The sequence below is a fragment of the Lotus japonicus genome, chromosome 4, assembly GCF_012489685.1.
Source record: "Lotus japonicus ecotype B-129 chromosome 4, LjGifu_v1.2".
Classification (NCBI taxonomy): Eukaryota; Viridiplantae; Streptophyta; class Magnoliopsida; order Fabales; family Fabaceae; genus Lotus; species Lotus japonicus.
The window spans coordinates 15,635,937-15,653,719 of NC_080044.1; the positions used below are offsets into that span (position 1 = coordinate 15,635,937).

General features: G+C 37.7%; 1 pseudogene; it reads left to right on the top strand.

The window, feature by feature from the left end:
- Positions 1-15,666: 15,666 nt before the first annotated feature.
- LOC130709900 (salicylic acid-binding protein 2-like) overlaps positions 15,667-17,783 on the top strand; it is a 41,705-nt pseudogene continuing 39,588 nt past the window's right edge.

Genomic DNA, 17,783 nt, shown 5'->3' on the forward strand with positions numbered 1-17,783 from the left:
CAAATATCCTCTTAGTTCGACTAAAGGAAGTTTAGATTCGGGGTCCTTTTGAGAAAACGCTTTGCCAAAGTGTAGTGTGTGAACGAGTGTATTCTCGACAACAATAAACAACTCAAACGAAACTGGACTTTATTGAATATGAGTCGATTACAAAACAGTCAAGCAAACTAAAATAGCATGAAAGCAAATTTCGACAAAACAAGCTACACACAAGAACTGGAAATCAACAAACTGAAATGCAGGGAAACTAAAGCGTTGGTTCTGCAACATACTCCTCCATCATCACGTTCTGCTCTCGAAGTCTCATTGATGCGGACGTTTAGAGCTTTTGGTGAATTTTCAGAGTTTTTAGTTGGGAACCTCTTCTTCTGCTGCTGCTTCCTCTATTTATATTGTTCTTTCTGCCCATGTTCTTGGCGGTTTTCCTTGGATGCACGATGGCTTCGTGGGTTTTGAATTTTGGCGCCATACCCCACGTTTAGCCGATGGTCTTCGCGCACGTGACTCTATTGCCACGTGGATGGTTCTGAGTCGTGGGCAACCGTTGCTATTCGTGGCATCGTGGGTGTACGCACGTGCTTGTAGTTGCTTGTTATTCGGTAACTGCCTCTTCCATTAAGATGATCGAGATTTCTTCATCTTCTGAGTGTGTCGAGTTATGGCTTTTACTAACTTGTCTTTGAGGGACATCGTGTGCTGAGTTGCCGGCTTCGCCCAACCCTTTCTGTCGAGAAACCACTTTTGCACCATGGTGTCGAGAATTGTAGTACTTGTAATTTTGGCTTAACAATTGCCCCCCAAAAATGTTGGTTGTCGACTGCTTTAGCTCAAAGACACCAAGCATTTTTTTTTTTATATCGCAGCCGTTCGATTCCAACGATTCAAATGCTTTGTGCTCTCGACCATTCGATCTTCAAGTCCAATCGGCAGCCATAACGTCTGATGACTTCTCCACTAGCTGACAGTTATAGCCTTTTTAGGGCCATGATTTCACCTATGCCAAAAAGCTGAGAGGTGACATGAATTAACTAATAAAATAATCGCTTGGACCCCAAATTTTTATAAATTGCTGCTCAATGCGGCTTGGGTTAATTTCGCCAATTAGGTCTAAAGCCCAACCCCTGAATGGCCAAGGCTTAATGATCGAGTGTAATTCACTTGCTGGCACATGTTGTATCCCCGCGTGTCTCTGACAATCTTGGCACCTCTTGGCATACTCCATACAATCTTTCATAATAGTAGGCCAATACATCCCTTGTCGAAATAGGATCCATTTCATCTTGATTCCTGCCTGGTGGGCACCACATAGCCCGTCGTGAACGGCCGAGATCGCTATGAACGCGTCGTCTTCACTTAAACACTTCAGTAGTGTTCCGTCGACGTTTTTCTTGAATAGCTCGTTTCCCATGATGACATAGCTCATTGCCCTGTATTTTGTCTTTCTATCTGTAGTACCCACAAGATTTTGCAAGTAATCGACAATTGGCTTTCTCCAATCATTAGGTGCCATATTGTCAATGACTAGGATGTCGAGGTTAGAGGGGTTTAGTTTTTCTTTGACCTCGATAAGCTCTTTTAACCTACATTTATCGACCATATATCCTGACGCGATTTGTGCCAATTCATTGGCTTCTTGATTGTCCACTCTGGAAACGTGACCTAGCCTAGCTTCGTCGAATTTGGCCAACAAATTGCTAGCTTTCGTGTAATACCTAGCTAGATTTTCACTAATGCACTTGTATTCCTTGGTAAGTTGCTTTATTACCAACTCAGAGTCCCCTTTTACGACGACATTCTTTGCCCCAAGGGCTATCAGGATCTTGAGGCCTGATGTTAATGCCTCGTACTCAGCCTCATTGTTTGAGCAGTTACTCTTAATCCTAAACTTGAATTTCGTGGGGATGCCCCTTGGGGATACTATGAACATCCCGATCCCAGTACCATTCTTATGGCTAGAACCGTCGAAAAATAGCTTCCAAGGTTGGATGCCTACGTAAGTTATGATTTCTTGAGGCAAAGTATGGTCTGCCAGGAAGTCAGCAATTGCTTGTCCCTTAACTGCCTTTAGTGGGGCATAAGTTAGTGAATACTCGGTTAGGGCTAAAGCCCATTTACCAATTCGACTATGCAAGATAGGTTTGGATAACATGTGCTTTATTATATCATAATGAGAAAAAACCATTACATCGATTGGCTTTATATAATATTTCAGCTTTACGCAAGAGAAGTACAAGCATAAACACAATTTTTCGATCATGGTGTATCGAGTTTCTGCATCATTTAACACCCTGCTTAAGTAAAATATGGCTCTTTCTTTGCTATCTTCATCTTCTTGAGCCAACATGCTTCCGATGGTTCCATCCGTGGCAGAGATGTACAGCTTCATTGGCTTTCCTCTTATAGGTGGTGCCATTATAGGTGGGCTAGACAAGTACGCTTTGAGTTCATCGAACGCTTTTTGATGCTCTGCTTCCCAGCGGAACGCATCTTCCTTTTTAAGTCGAAGAAGTGGGGAAAATGACTTGGTCTTCTCACTGAGGTTAGCAATGAATCTCCTTAGGAAGTTAATCTTTCCCAATAGTGATTGCAGTTGTTTCTTGCTGGTTGGTGGACTAGTGTCGAGAATGGCTTTAGCTTTGTTCTTGTTGATCTCGATGCCCTTTTTATGCACCACAAAACCCAAAAAATCACCTGCAATAACACCAAAGGCACATTTAAGGGGATTCATCTTCAAGCCATATTTTCTCATCCTCTCAAAGGATTTCCTTAGATGCAACAAATGGTCATCCCTTGATGGGGATTTCACCACAATGTCATCAATATAAACCTGCATGAAGGTTTCTATAAAATCATGAAAAATGGTATTCATTACCCTTTGGTAGGTCGCGCCAGCGTTTTTCAACCCAAATGGCATGACCACCCACTCGTATGTCCCCAAGGCACCAGGACATCGAAAAGCTGTTTTCGACACGTCCTCTTCTGCTATGAAGATTTGGTTGTAGCCTGAGTAACCATCCAACAAGCTTAAGTATTCGTGACCAGCAGCTGAATCCACCATCATCTCAGCAATATGCATGTGATACTCGTCTTTTGGAGTGGCAGCGTTAAGATCTCGGAAATCTATGCAAACTCTCATCTTTCCATTCTTCTTGATTACTGGAACCACGTTGGCTAACCAGTCCACATATCGAGCTGTTCTGATAAATTTACACCTGAGGAGTCTTTCGATTTCTTCCTTGATTTTCACCAACACATCTGGATGGAACCTCCTGGGCAATTGCTTGACTGGTTTCTTGTCTTCTTTGATGGGTAACTTCAATTCCACCACTTCTCGACTGAGGCCAGGCATTTCATCGTAATCCCAAGCGAAACAGTCTTTGAATTCCTTGAGTAATTTCACCATCCTGTCTTTTAGCTCCGGGTCAATGAGAGCACTGATGTACGTTGGCCTCTTTTCTAAGCCATCACCCAGGTCCACTTCTTCTAAAGGGTCTTGCGCTTCCATTTTCTTGGAAACATCGACCACTGGCTTCTCGAAGCCCAATGGGTCGTCATCATAGATGCAATCTAGCCTCAGATTGCAAAGGTCCTCGAATCCGCATTCCTCGGCACTCTGCTCGTTTTCTTCTATGCACGTGTCATCCTTATTTGTTGTTGCCTCCTCCTGGGGTGTCAATTCGACGGGCAGGATTGAGACACTAGCTTCATCTATAGCCATTTCTTTGGCCATCCTCTCGGCCTCCAAGGCCGTTCTTATTTTGTTTTCGGCTGCGTAAGCCGAAATTCGAGCCATGCTCGAATTAATCATCTTTATCATTGGCTTGCCACCCAACAGTGGCATCTTTCTCTTCATCACTGTGTCATCCACTCATGGCATCAGGTTTGCATGCTTCATTGAGGTTTAGGCCCCGGATGGGATCCAACGTTACTGAGTACTCTGAGTAGGGGTTGAAGTATTGGCTAGCCACTGTGTCTAAAGGAACAATTGTGGCTAAACTCTTCTCGAAATTCTTCTTACCAACGTAGCTTGTTTCTGCTAAATAGTAGCTTTGATCTGCTTGTACATTTTCGACAACTCCGTCAGCTTTCCAAATGGATATACGTTGGTGTAAGGTCGAAGGCACTGCCCCCACGCCATGAATCCATTCTCTTCCCAGCAGCAAATTGTAATTGGCCTTTGAAGGGACCACAATGAACAATGTGGAACGGGCTACTGTTCCTACGGTTATGTTCAACATAATTGCCCCTAGGGAAGAACCTGTCTTTCCTTCATAATCAGAAAGCACCATGTCATGTGAGATTAGATCCGCTTCAGTTTTACCTAACTTCTTGAGCATAAATCCGGGCATGAGGTTGATCGCAGCTCCCCCGTCGACAAGGACTTTGTTAACACCCTTCTCCTCGACTCTGGCCCAAACAAATAGCGGTTTCAAATGGCTCTTCATTTGCTCGGTTGGCCTTTGGAAGATAGCTCTTTCATCTTCGACAGATCCTCTCTGCATCACATAATAACACAAAGGATTGTCATCTGGTTCGTCGTCGACATAGTAGTCTTCCTCGCTTTCAGTGACCTCTGAGATTCTATCGAATTCTGCAGGTAGGATGGACACGATGCAGATGATGTTAAGCTCTTCTCCATCACTGTCGTCGAAATCTTCGAGCATGTCTTCATCCTCATCTTCGACAACATCCTTCCCTTTTTCCTTAGCTGGATTTGGTGGTACGGTTGTTCCTTGTTTGATGGCGTGGTCCAGCTGGTTGATAATCGACGCCACACTAGGTTCATTGCGAGAGTTGTCTTCTGGCTTTATGTCCCATAGTGAACGGAACTTGCCACCTCTTTCCCTCTCAGCTTTCCTTTTCCTCAAAAAACGCCTGAACTGAGTCCTGGTCATTTGTTCAGGAGCATAGTAGTTCCCAGAGCCATAGGAGTAGCTTCGTGACACACGGGAATTGTTGATGTAAGAGGATCCCTGGCCTAAGTCGATTTTCTGCCACTTAGGGTATGGTTTTGGCCTTGGAGGCGCTGGCCCGAACCATTGGTTTCTTGGCAATCCAGCATTGGGGAGGTAAGTTTTGTCTTTATTGCTTGCTTTCTGGCCTTTATGGCCATCGAGTTCCTGGTCTCTCTCGACCCACTCCTCGTGAGGGTACTTCAGTCTCCTGGATACAGGAGCCTTCCTCTGATAATGCCTTTTCATTTCTGAATCTTGATAGGCCTTGGCTGCGGATTTGTCGAAAACAGCGCTGCATCGAGGGCACAGCATAACTTCTTTCTCGCCATTTTTGCTGCGGGATAGAAACTCGACAAGGGTTTCTCCAGCCTTGGGGTAAACCTCTTCCAAGTTCACTTCTTTCTCAACCTCTGGTTCTTCGACAGCTATGTTTTCTTCTCTTACTTCTCCCAGCGTCAAACCCAGACTCAGCTTTTCGGAAATGTCGACCATGCCAATGTAGAAAGGCTCTACATAGTTGGCCTCAGCTATCTGCAGTGGATCAGAGTCGATCTTCATTTGACCTTTGGCTTTTTCATCATACTTGAGTCTTCCTGAGTCCAATGCTCCCTGCACAAGGTCCCTGAAACGAACACATTGTGAGGTCCAATGACCAAAAAAGTTGTGATATTTGCAATATTTCTTCCCTTTCCTTTGTTCAGGAGAAGGAAGTTTTTGGTCTTTAGGGACCACAAGCAAACCATCAGACACAAGTATATCATAGATTGCATCGCATTTGGCCACATCAAAAGTATAAGTTTTCACAGCAGGAATCGTGTTCTTGGGGTTTTCCTCCCCAAGTTTGTTTTCACGTGGTTTCAATGCTTTACAAACATAAGGATCCCCTGGCTGAAGTTCAGCCAGATTGACGTCATTCAAATCGACGTCCGCCGGGACTTCTCGATAGACACATGGACTCTGACCTACTGAATCCGCATCTATGTACGCTACCTTCTCCTTCTTTGGCCACTTAGTAGTCTTGGCCCTTTCCTCTGACTTTTCGGCCTTTAGCAATTCGATGTGCCTCACTCTATCTGCGAGTAAAGACATATCTCGAATATACTGAGTGTCGATTTTCTTTCTAATGGAATATTCTAGACCACCAGCGGCTAAGACAACTAGCTCGTGTTCAGGGACATGGGTGAAACATCGGGATTTAAGCATCCTAAACCTGTTTAGGTAATCATCAATAGACTCTGCTGGCTTTCTTTTAACACTAGCCAGATCCTTCAAACTTACTTTGCACTCTCCCCTAAAGAACTGTTCATGGAAAATTCTTTCCAACTGAGCCCATGTATGGACTGACCTAGGAGCGAGGGTGGTGAACCAGGTAAATGCATTTTTGGTTAAAGAACTCGGGAAGTACTTCATTTTTAAATTTTCATTGATGGCTAAGTCTCCTGCTTCGATTTGGTACCTGGCTATGTGTTCTACCGTGGACTCTCCTGAATCCCCCGAGAACTTAGTGAATTTGGGGACCTTCCAGCCTCGAGGAAGTTCTGATTCGAGAACCTCCTCTGTAAAGGCTGACACAAAATGGGGTCTATTCGCGAAACCCACGTTGAAACCATGTTGGTTCAACAATTGCTCCACCACAGCAGCAACATTTTGTTGCCCCCCAGCGTTCTGGTGTCGAATTCTTTCTAGCACACCATCAGCGTGTTCTTCCCTGTTTACCATATACACATTTTGCAATGGTGGCTGCACTGCCTCGTACAAAGGGTTTGCCCTCATCTCTTGGTGTTGCGGCGCCTGATAGCGCACCGGGGCAGGGACATGGTTAGGCAACGGGATTTGGTTAATCCCTGGTGCCGGTTGGATTTCGACTGGTGCCCCCAGGGCTGTCGCCAAACGATCCATCTGTCGTGCCAAATGCTGATTATTGGCATTATTATTTTGGAGCACAGGGTTGATTAGCTCACCTATCTGTCGAGATAGCATGTTAACCATTTCATGGTTACTATCATCTACTTGCTGCCTAATGGCTTGAAGTGAACCATTATTCATACCTGTAGATAAATAAATTTGTGAACTAGATCCAGGAATAGGGGGACTAACTCGACTTCCCAAGTTTAACATTGTTCCATTTGCCCCAAAAGGGGGTATGCTGAATGGGGGAACATTTTCAGGGAACGTCGAATACGTGCCTTGTATGCCTTACATCATAGATGTAGGCATACCATAAGACATGTCCCTCGTAATCGTTGGAACAATTTGTGCCTGTACTGATGTAGATACAGGCATTTCGGCAACTGCAGAAATTGCCACGTTCTGGGTTGGCATACTGGTGCCATGCCCCATTCCAGTAGAAACTTCTTCATTATTGTGACCGCTACTTCCCCCAGGGCTACTCTGATTACCCACGTTAGATCCTTGAGGAGAGGTTCTTCCTCGATTACTTGCCATACTCAAAGTCTTACCACTTCTCAGGTGCATATAAATCACAATCAAGACAAGTAGCAAATACCAAATAGCATGCAATAAACCCAAACACACAAAATGCTTCTGTAAAACTTAGTTTTCACAAAAACGGTCCCACTGGGCGTGCCAATTTGTTTACACGGATTTTTGGTAAACAAATATCCTCTTAGTTCGACTAAAGGAAGTTTAGATTCGGGGTCCTTTTGAGAAAACGCTTTGCCAAAGTGTAGTGTGTGAACGAGTGTATTCTCGACAACAATAAACAACTCAAACGAAACTGGACTTTATTGAATATGAGTCGATTACAAAACAGTCAAGCAAACTAAAATAGCATGAAAGCAAATTTCGACAAAACAAGCTACACACAAGAACTGGAAATCAACAAACTGAAATGCAGGGAAACTAAAGCGTTGGTTCTGCAACATACTCCTCCATCATCACGTTCTGCTCTCGAAGTCTCATTGATGCGGACGTTTAGAGCTTTTGGTGAATTTTCAGAGTTTTTAGTTGGGAACCTCTTCTTCTGCTGCTGCTTCCTCTATTTATATTGTTCTTTCTGCCCATGTTCTTGGCGGTTTTCCTTGGATGCACGATGGCTTCGTGGGTTTTGAATTTTGGCGCCATACCCCACGTTTAGCCGATGGTCTTCGCGCACGTGACTCTATTGCCACGTGGATGGTTCTGAGTCGTGGGCAACCGTTGCTATTCGTGGCATCGTGGGTGTACGCACGTGCTTGTAGTTGCTTGTTATTCGGTAACTGCCTCTTCCATTAAGATGATCGAGATTTCTTCATCTTCTGAGTGTGTCGAGTTATGGCTTTTACTAACTTGTCTTTGAGGGACATCGTGTGCTGAGTTGCCGGCTTCGCCCAACCCTTTCTGTCGAGAAACCACTTTTGCACCATGGTGTCGAGAATTGTAGTACTTGTAATTTTGGCTTAACACTTCTCTAATAATTTCTCTTTCCTCTTAATGGATAGTGAGTATGGTACATTTTTTTTTGAAATCGAGTATGGTACATTACTTACGACTATGTGTGGCCTATCCAAAAAAAAACGACTATGTGTGCTTCTTCTAAGTTAAATTAATTATTTGAATTCAAATAGATTTTGAATTTTAAGATTTAACCTTTTCTTTCGACGCTCAAATTTAAAACCTTTTACATGTTTTTTACATTGGAAAGATAAATTACACTATTTGAAAAAAAAAATTAAATTTCTTTTTAATCATTTACTTTTTTAGAATATACTGAATATCAAAATTTATTATTTAAATCAAATAATTATTCTACATTATCTCAAAAAATTATTTTAATTCAATTTGTACTATTTATCCATTTTTTAATGAAATTTTTCATCACCATTTTTTTTCTCTTTCGATCCTTAATTATTTTTTAATACATACTATATTTTCTATGATGACTTTCTTTCGGTATGTATACATATAAAAAGAAAGAGAATTGTTATTCAAACCCGTCGATATTTATTTAGACCCCTCAAAAAGTGCAAAAATTCTAAACTAACCCTTAATGAAAAAAATATAAAAAAAATCCTCACCCCTCTAATTTTTCCCCACAACTTCAACAGTTCAATGACAGTATCCCAGCGGCTGAATGGTTGGACATTGTTTTCTTGCCATGTGGAAACAAGACATCAATGTTCTTTGGTCCTAAATTCTTGTCCACGAAGCTCTATCAACTCTCCCCTGCTGAGGTAACCACATGACACCTACATCCTTATTTCATCTCATATAAACTATAGCATCTCATATTAACTACAGTCTACAGCATACAGAGAAAAGAGGTTTTCTAAATCAGTTATCCTAATTTTAGGTTAGGTATACATATACGTACTATTTTGACGAGTATCATGAGAGTTTGAATTTCATAAAATACATGTTTAAATATTAATTGTCCACCTAAAATTAGCGTAATGTCACCTCATCTACTTTAATTTAGTATGATTTAGATCACAAACATATAACATGTTTTGGATGGATTAAAATCTTTTTTCAAACAGTTTGTCATTTTCTGCTGATTAAAAAAAATATCAATTATTAAAAAGGGTGAGAGAGTGTGTGCTAAAAAATATATCAATAGCACTCCTCTAATCAAAATTTATGACCGCTTCATTCATACCTTTATTTAATTGACATAACAAGATTTCATATCAGAATAAATGATTGAGACACGTTGTGATAAGTATATCACACTACAACATTTATTATTTTTTGGAACAGTTGAAAAGTGTAGTCATAAACACAAAAGGTAACAATTTTTGTTTTTTACAACTTCACGCAACACTTCTTAGTTGTCTCATATTTTGTCGTTACCTATTCCTTTAATTTGGAGACAGTTTTTGTGTTCTCTAGTAACACTGTGAGAAAATTTAACCTATTGTAGAGAAAAAACAACAGTTGTCTCGTAATAATTGTTCCCTATTATTATATAGAGAACACTTATTTAGTGTTGTTATAAAATGTGTTGTCTAAAATGCACCATTTATGGCAACATACACAAACTAATTCTTGAGACACTTTTAGCAACACTTTTAGCTCATATTTTTATCTGTTTTAGATCCTGGTTTTCTACAATAAGAACAATAATAATTGGATTTGGTAGGATCTAGAACTGGCCAAGACTTTATTGAGGCCATCGTCCCTCTTTATGGAAGACTTGTCAAAGCAAAAGAGCTTCTCAAAACATGGTTTTGGATCAGTTCCACGTGCTTTTATAACTTGCACCGAGGACCTTGGAATCCCATTGAAATTTCAGCTCTGGATGATTCAAAATGCTGGGATCAAAGACGTCCAAGAGATCATAGGCGCAGATCATATGGTCATGCTTTGCAAGCCACAAGAAGTATGCGATTTTCTCTTGGAGATAGCTATTAAATACGCATAATTGAAGTTATGAGCCAAACTTTGTTTTGTTAATGGTTGTGTTCAAATTTGACTTGTGTGATCAAATTAGAAGACTCTCTCGTTTGAAACCACGACATATTGTGCGTTTTCATAAATTTTATTTAAAGAAGTTCGAATAACAACTTGTATTCTTGTTCTTTTTTGAGTTCATCGTGTTCTATTCTTGTTTAATTTCATGATGAATCAATAATGAATCAATGAAACTTATGAAGTGTTATCAAGAGTACTTTGAGGTGCTTTGAGCTTATGTCGGGCTTAAGGTGAACTTCTCTAAAAGTAAGTTCGCCGGAATCTCTATAGGGTAGGGTCGTAGGGGTGATCTCAAGAGACTTGTGTTAATGTTAAGCTGCATGACTATGCAAGTTCCCTTTGTCTACTGGGTATTCCAGTGGGTGCTAATCCTAGAATACAGACCACGTGGGAACCGGTGATCCAGACATTAAGGAAAAGATTGTCTGCATCGTCGCTATCTTTAGGGGGGAAGTGTGCCCCTGAGGAGCGTGCTCTCATCTATCCCTCTTTTTTATAATGTCCTTTGTACTGATATTGGGCTTATCAGCTTTGTAACTTAGTGGGCTTAGAAGCTTCTGTAATATTGGGTCAAGCGACCCATGATCCAAACGGATCAGAACCAATGTATAAATAACGGACACTGCCCATGCGGTGGGGTATCCAACACATTTTTACTACTATGTCTTGTATTACTTTTGCTCTCTACTTGCTTAGCCCTAACCGAAAAGTTCTAGACCGGAACATTGGCGCCCATCGTGGGGCCTCGGAGATCAATCCTAGACTTCTAGTTCACTGAAAATGGTGAATCGATCTGGGGCGAATGGAGGGGGAAATCATGTTATTCCTGATAAAGTTCCTCCTGACATTCTACAGCGGATCTAACTAACCTCCGCCAACACTATCAACAACTTCAAACTCAACTTGCTGAAATTAATCAAGTGATGGGCTTGCAAGAGGGCGATCGTGGAATGGCAGAAACGGTGCTAGATTTCCAACCGTTCACGGATGAAATTGGAAATACCATCGTCCCAGATAATTTGAAAACGTTTGTTCTTGACTCATACTTTGGAGATTCTGGCCCAAAGGATCATTTGGTGTACTTTAACACCAAGATGGTTATTATGGGTGCTTCGGATGCTTTGAAATGCAAAATTCTTCCTTCAACTTTCAAGAAGTCAGCAATGACTTAGTTCTCAACATTACCGCCGCGTTCAATTGTTGGATTCATGGATTTATCTGCTAAGTTTTTATCTCAGTTTTCAACTAGAAGTGCCTAGAAAGTGACACCAGCGGCTTTATTTAACGTTCAACAAAGGCCTAATGAGAGCCCTCAATCCTTTATGGGGCGTTTCAATCAATTTTCGGTTCATTTGGAAGATAAAATGCCGAAAATTTGCATCACCGCTTTTGAGCTTGGTCTCTACTCAAGGAGTTTGAATAGTAATTTAAGTCGTAAGCCGGTGACGACGATGGCATAGTTGCGTAGTAGGGTGCAAGGTTTCATTCGTGAAGAGCAAAGCGATCGCATAAAGAGGAACTGCAAGAATGCAGCAGCTACGAGCCAGCAGCAACAATTGGATTCAAAGAAGGCGACTGTTAGCGACCAGCGTTCTGGAGGAGCAGTTGCAAAGGGCGAAAGAAGTTACAATAATGCAAATCGTTTTGATAACCGTCCCAATTTTCGCAATCGTGTTCAACCGTATGGAAATCGTGGTTATGGGAAGTCAATGACGTGGACCAGAAACCAACAAGACAAGTCGGTCTCACTTGCAGTTAATATGACAGAGGCTTTGCACATGTGTTTAGAGGCGAACGCAATTCGTTTTTCGAAACAACCGAAACGCCCACCTGGAAATGTGGATAGGAATAAGTGGTGTGAATACCATTGGATTGCAGGACACAATACTGACGATTGCTTTACACTAAGAAAGGAAATTGGAGCTTTAATAAAAGTTGGTTGTATGAGGCATCTTGAAGGGCGAAAAGAATCTGATGGAGCAGGAACTTCAGCAAAACGTGATGAAGCGGGGAATGAAATGGAAGAGGCAGAACCAAAGAAACAAGCTGGAGGCGAAACAAAGGGGTGTATTCATTCTATATTTGAAGGATTTAGGGGCGGAAGCATGACCAATTCTTCAAGGAAGCGGTATGTTCATTCCATAAATGTCGTATATGCTAATGATTTGGGAAGCTGGGGAATCAACCAACCCGATATCACTTTCACTGTTAGAGATTTTGCGGAGTTCAGCCTCACGAAGATGATCCGATTGTGATAATGTTAAAGATTGCTGATTTTGAAATTGAAAGAGTACTTTTAAATTAAGGGAGTTCTGCGGATTTGATTTATGGTGATGCTTATGAGAAACTTGGGCTTACAAAAGGTGATTTGTTACTATATGATGCCAAAAGGCCCTCCTCCAACCAGATTTGGTCATGAAAATTAAAAAGCAAACTTTTGCAAGAAATCTGCAACCGCGTTTAATTTGACTAAAGTAAACCATGCAGGATTTAGTGTGTACCTTTACACTTTGTTTGTTTGTGCAGAGTTAGGCAAGAGAGAGTTGCAATAGATGGAGTTAGGCAAGAGAGAGGTATGCCACCCTCGTTTGGTTTGCTTGGGGAGAGGGGGAACTTTGTGAAAAATGTGGTCCCTACACACTTTTTCAGGTCTCCTTCTTTTGCGAAGAGAGTGAGAGGAGTATGCATACATTTTGTTATCTACCATTTATGCCCTTTAGCTTTTATTTATTCCAATATTATAGCTGGAGTCACCGCCTCAATTTTGCAATTCATTCACTCCTGTGCTGTGCAATCATCCATTGCATTATTTCATTTATTTTCCTCCATTTTATTAAATTAAATGGTGTAGTGAAAAAAATATATAAAAACTGTATTGATTAGTTTACTTTGAAATTGTTTTTTTCATATAATCAATTTATATAAACTATTTTCATATAATCAATTTATAATAAGTATTTTCATATAAAGTATATATACAGTTTTAGATTTATATAAAATGTATATTTTATATATTTATAAACGATATGTATTTACATATTTATTTAATATTTAATATAACTTTGTAATTAATGTGTAATATTATATATTTTGGGTAAAAATGTTATTGTGCACAAAAAGCAACATTCTCTCTTCTCTATCTCTCTTCTCTTTTTATCATACCAAACAACCTTTAAATCTACTCTATCTCTCACCTATTTCTCTCTACTCAACTTCTCTCTTTTCTACTATCTCTTCTTTATCTCTCTCAATTCTACCAAATATATTGTTAATGCTTGTAACGAATTTCTGTTTAAGTCCTGACATTGCCTGGCCCCTTTTACCACTAGTATGCCCCACATGTTTGTTTTTTTCTAGTGGAAAGGGTTCATCTTACTAGGCCTATGCCTTGTATTCTCTATTGGGCTTTTGTCCCACCTTGAAATGATAACCCGAACCCGTCGACCAAAATCTGTTAATGAAAATTTTCATTCTATATATTTATCTTTTAATGAAAATTATCTGTTAAGTGTATAATATATTTTTAAAAAACAATTGAAAAGTAATTTTTTCATAGAAAAATTACAATTAAGCAATATTGTAGTTACAATGTTCCAAATCTTGCTACTAGTATTGATCTCGCGTCATGCACAAATAGAATAAGAGTACTTTGTCGACATACATCATACTTTTTCATATATTCTCTTTCATTTTTCTTTTTTAAATATGTATATCACATACTTATAAGTATTTTTTTCTAATCCTAGTTACATTCTAATTCCATTTTTTTTAATTTGTTGTGCTTTGAATAAATATACCAAAACTATTTTAATCTTTCAGATGTATATATATATATATTTTTTTTGGTAAATCGGAAAGATAAATTACACCCATCAAGGATTGATCCCTAGACCTTCCCCACCTAACCCCTATGTCTCATATCTCTTACCACTTGAGCTATCATACAGAGACCTATTAGATGTATATACGAACACATACAATACAATTTTTTTTAGTTAATTTCCAAATCAATCATTTAAAACTATTTGATATCAATTTTTTGCTGACATATTTGATAACATTTTGAACGTAAGATAGTACATTCATTTTTTTAATAGTACTTTTAATCTCGCACTTATCACGATTTGGCAGTTCTGGTCCCTCACTGAATTTATTAGCCTACAACGTCCTTCACGTTTACTAATTGTTGTAGTTTTGGTTTTCCATCAATTTCCTTCAAATTTTTGACGGTTTTTTGTTTAAAAATCAATTAAAAAAAACTAGAAACTATAAAATTATTAATTAGAAAACATAAAATTGTTCTTAAAAACTTATTTTGAATTAATTTTTTAATTAAAAACCGTTAAATATTAAATGAAAGTTGACAAAAAAATCAAAACTACAACAGTTAGTAAACGTGAGAGACGTTGTAGGCTAATACTCCCTCCGGTCCTTTTTATAATAAACACTTTGGTAATTTTTTTTGGTCATTTTTATAAGAAACACTCTTATAAAATTAAGTCAAATAATTCACTCCAATGCAAAGAGACCTATTCCCCATGCAAAAATTTGGATGGAAATTGCAAGCACCCAATAGGTATTGTCAACATTTATGGTAATTAGTATGATTGTTCTTGTGAAAAGGAAAAGACATCATTGAAATTAAGCATAATAGTTTATTTTATAAAAAATATTAGTTTCCTTGGTTTGTGTGATTTTGTCAAAATTTTCTTATAAAAATGACCAGAGGGAGTAAAGTCCTTAAGGGAGCATAACTGTCAAATCGTGATAAGTGAGAGACAAAAAATGTTATTAAGTCTAAAAAATAACTAAGTCATTAAAAAAAGACTTTGTTAGTAAATATCACAATTGACTTTTATTAATTATTATAATGCATTAAAAACCATTAAATGTCAAATGAATATCGTAGTTATTTTTGAAATAGGCACAATTGACTTTTGATAATTATTCCAATGTCATTAATAATTATTAAATGAAATACTTTTGAAAATATGAAATTATTTAATATTTAAACTACTAAAAACTCAGAAAATATAAATATGACATCATTGACCTACTAATTATGGTATTAGAGAGAAAGCTATTTAAGAGAGTGAAAGAATGAAGGGATGACACTTGTCGGAGTTGCCACTTTTTATTTCGAATAATATTTAGTATAGGATATATAAGTTAACAACACGCCAAAACCCTAATCCTTGTCTAGTTATCAATCCAATTAACGGGTATTTCACCATTTCACTGTCTATATATAGTGGGAAGGATAATGAAATAAGCACTCCAGAAAGAAAAGAAAAAAATTATGGATACAGAAAATTGTAGGGATCGGAAGCATTATGTGCTCGTGCATGGTGCTTGCCATGGTGCTTGGGGTTGGTACAAGGTTAAGCCACTCCTTGAATCTGCTGGGCACATGGTCACAGTGATTGATCTTGCAGCTTCTGGAATCAATATGGAGAAAATTGAAGAGGTTGATACTATTTCACAATACTCTGAGCCTTTGATGCATCTCATGGCCTCAATTCCCCCAAATGAAAATGTAATTCTCGTGGGTCACAGCCTTGGAGGTCTCAACATAGCACTTGCCATGGACAAATTTCCAGAAAAGGTAGCAGTTGGTGTTTTCTTGACAGCTTTTGTGCCGGACACTCAGCACAAACCTTCTTATGTCATGGAAAAGGTTTGCTTAATTCGTAGCCCTTTTTTTCGACACACAATGTATGGCTCACAGTGGCACCTCTAAATCCATCGAACATGATGTCAATGACATGCGTTAAGGATTTCCATAACTAGAAAATCAACACTTTATAACATACTTCCTATATTTCCTATTATAAGACATTTTATTGTGAGACAATAAAGAGCCTTATAATAAGAGACGGAGGGAGTAATGAGTTAAAATATTCTTGCTGAAAATTGAAATTATTTTGAACTCTACTTTATATCAATGAGGTTATCTCTAATAATTTTTCTTTCCTCTTAACGGATAATGAGAATGGTACATCACCTGTCACTATAAAAGTGTGGTTGTTCTAAGTCAAATTAATTATTTAAATTCAAATAGATTTTGAATTTTAAGATTTAACATTTTCTTTTGAAACTCAAATTGAAAACCATTTATTTTAGTATTTTTTTACATAGGAAAAATAAATTACACCATTTGAAAACAAATTTAAATTCTTTTTATTGGGTTGGAAATATAAATTACTCACTCCAATGATTGATCATTGAACCTTCCCTTCAGCAGCCCATATATCCTTCAGTTCTTACCACTTGAGCTATTATTTGGAGACAAATTTAAATTCATTTTTAATCATTTTACATTTTTAGAATAAACTTAATATGAAAGTTTATTAGATACATAATCAAACTCATAACAATTATTATTAAAGATTAAATTTTTAAACTTATAATATTTCATATTCATACATTATATTCAAAAAATTATACATTAATTGTATCTAAATATGAAATTTATCGATTTCATTTTTAATCTATAATCTAAATTACTTTTACAACAATTATTATGAAATTATATTTTAATTATTTTCCTCGTGCATTACACGAACTAAAAACTAATATAGTACTAAAATTGTTTGAAAAAAGAGAAATGTTATTTTCCCGCTCTCTGCAATGTTCCTTCCTATGTAATTCTTTTTTTATTAGAATTCACTAGTATTGTTCTCGTGCTATGCAAGGATGAAATAAGAGTAATTTGTCGACATACACCAGACATTTTTTTCATACTTCCACTCTCTTTTTTCTTTTATAAATACGTATATCACATATTTAAGTTTTTTTTTTCCTAATCCTAATTACATTTTAATTCCATACTTTTTCTAATTTGTTATGCTTTGAATCAATATACCGAAATCATTTAATCTTCTAGATGTATTTTTTTTTTTGGGTATACGATAACATAAAATACAAATTTTTTGAGTTAATTTCCAAATCAATCATTTAAAACTATATAATATCATTTTTGAGCTAATTTCCAAATCAATCATTTACATTCATTTTTTTGCAATATAAAAAATAACTAAATCATTAAAAAAAAGACTTTCTCATCATATATTTTAATGGTAGAAAAATTACAATTGACTTTATTTAATTATTTAATATCATTATAAACTATTAAATGTTAAATTAATATCGTAGTTATTTTTGAAAAAAGTCACAATTGACTTTTGTATTTATTTTAATGTCATTAATATCGTAACTATTAAATGAAGTATTAGTAAATTAATTATTTTCGAAAATATAGAATTATTTAATATATAAATTATTAAAAAATCAGAAAATATCAATATGACATCATCTACCTACTAATTATAGTATGAGAGAGTTAACTTATAAAGAAAAACATAGAATGAGTGAGTAACACTTATCGGAATCGCCACTTTTTAATTAGTTTCAGAA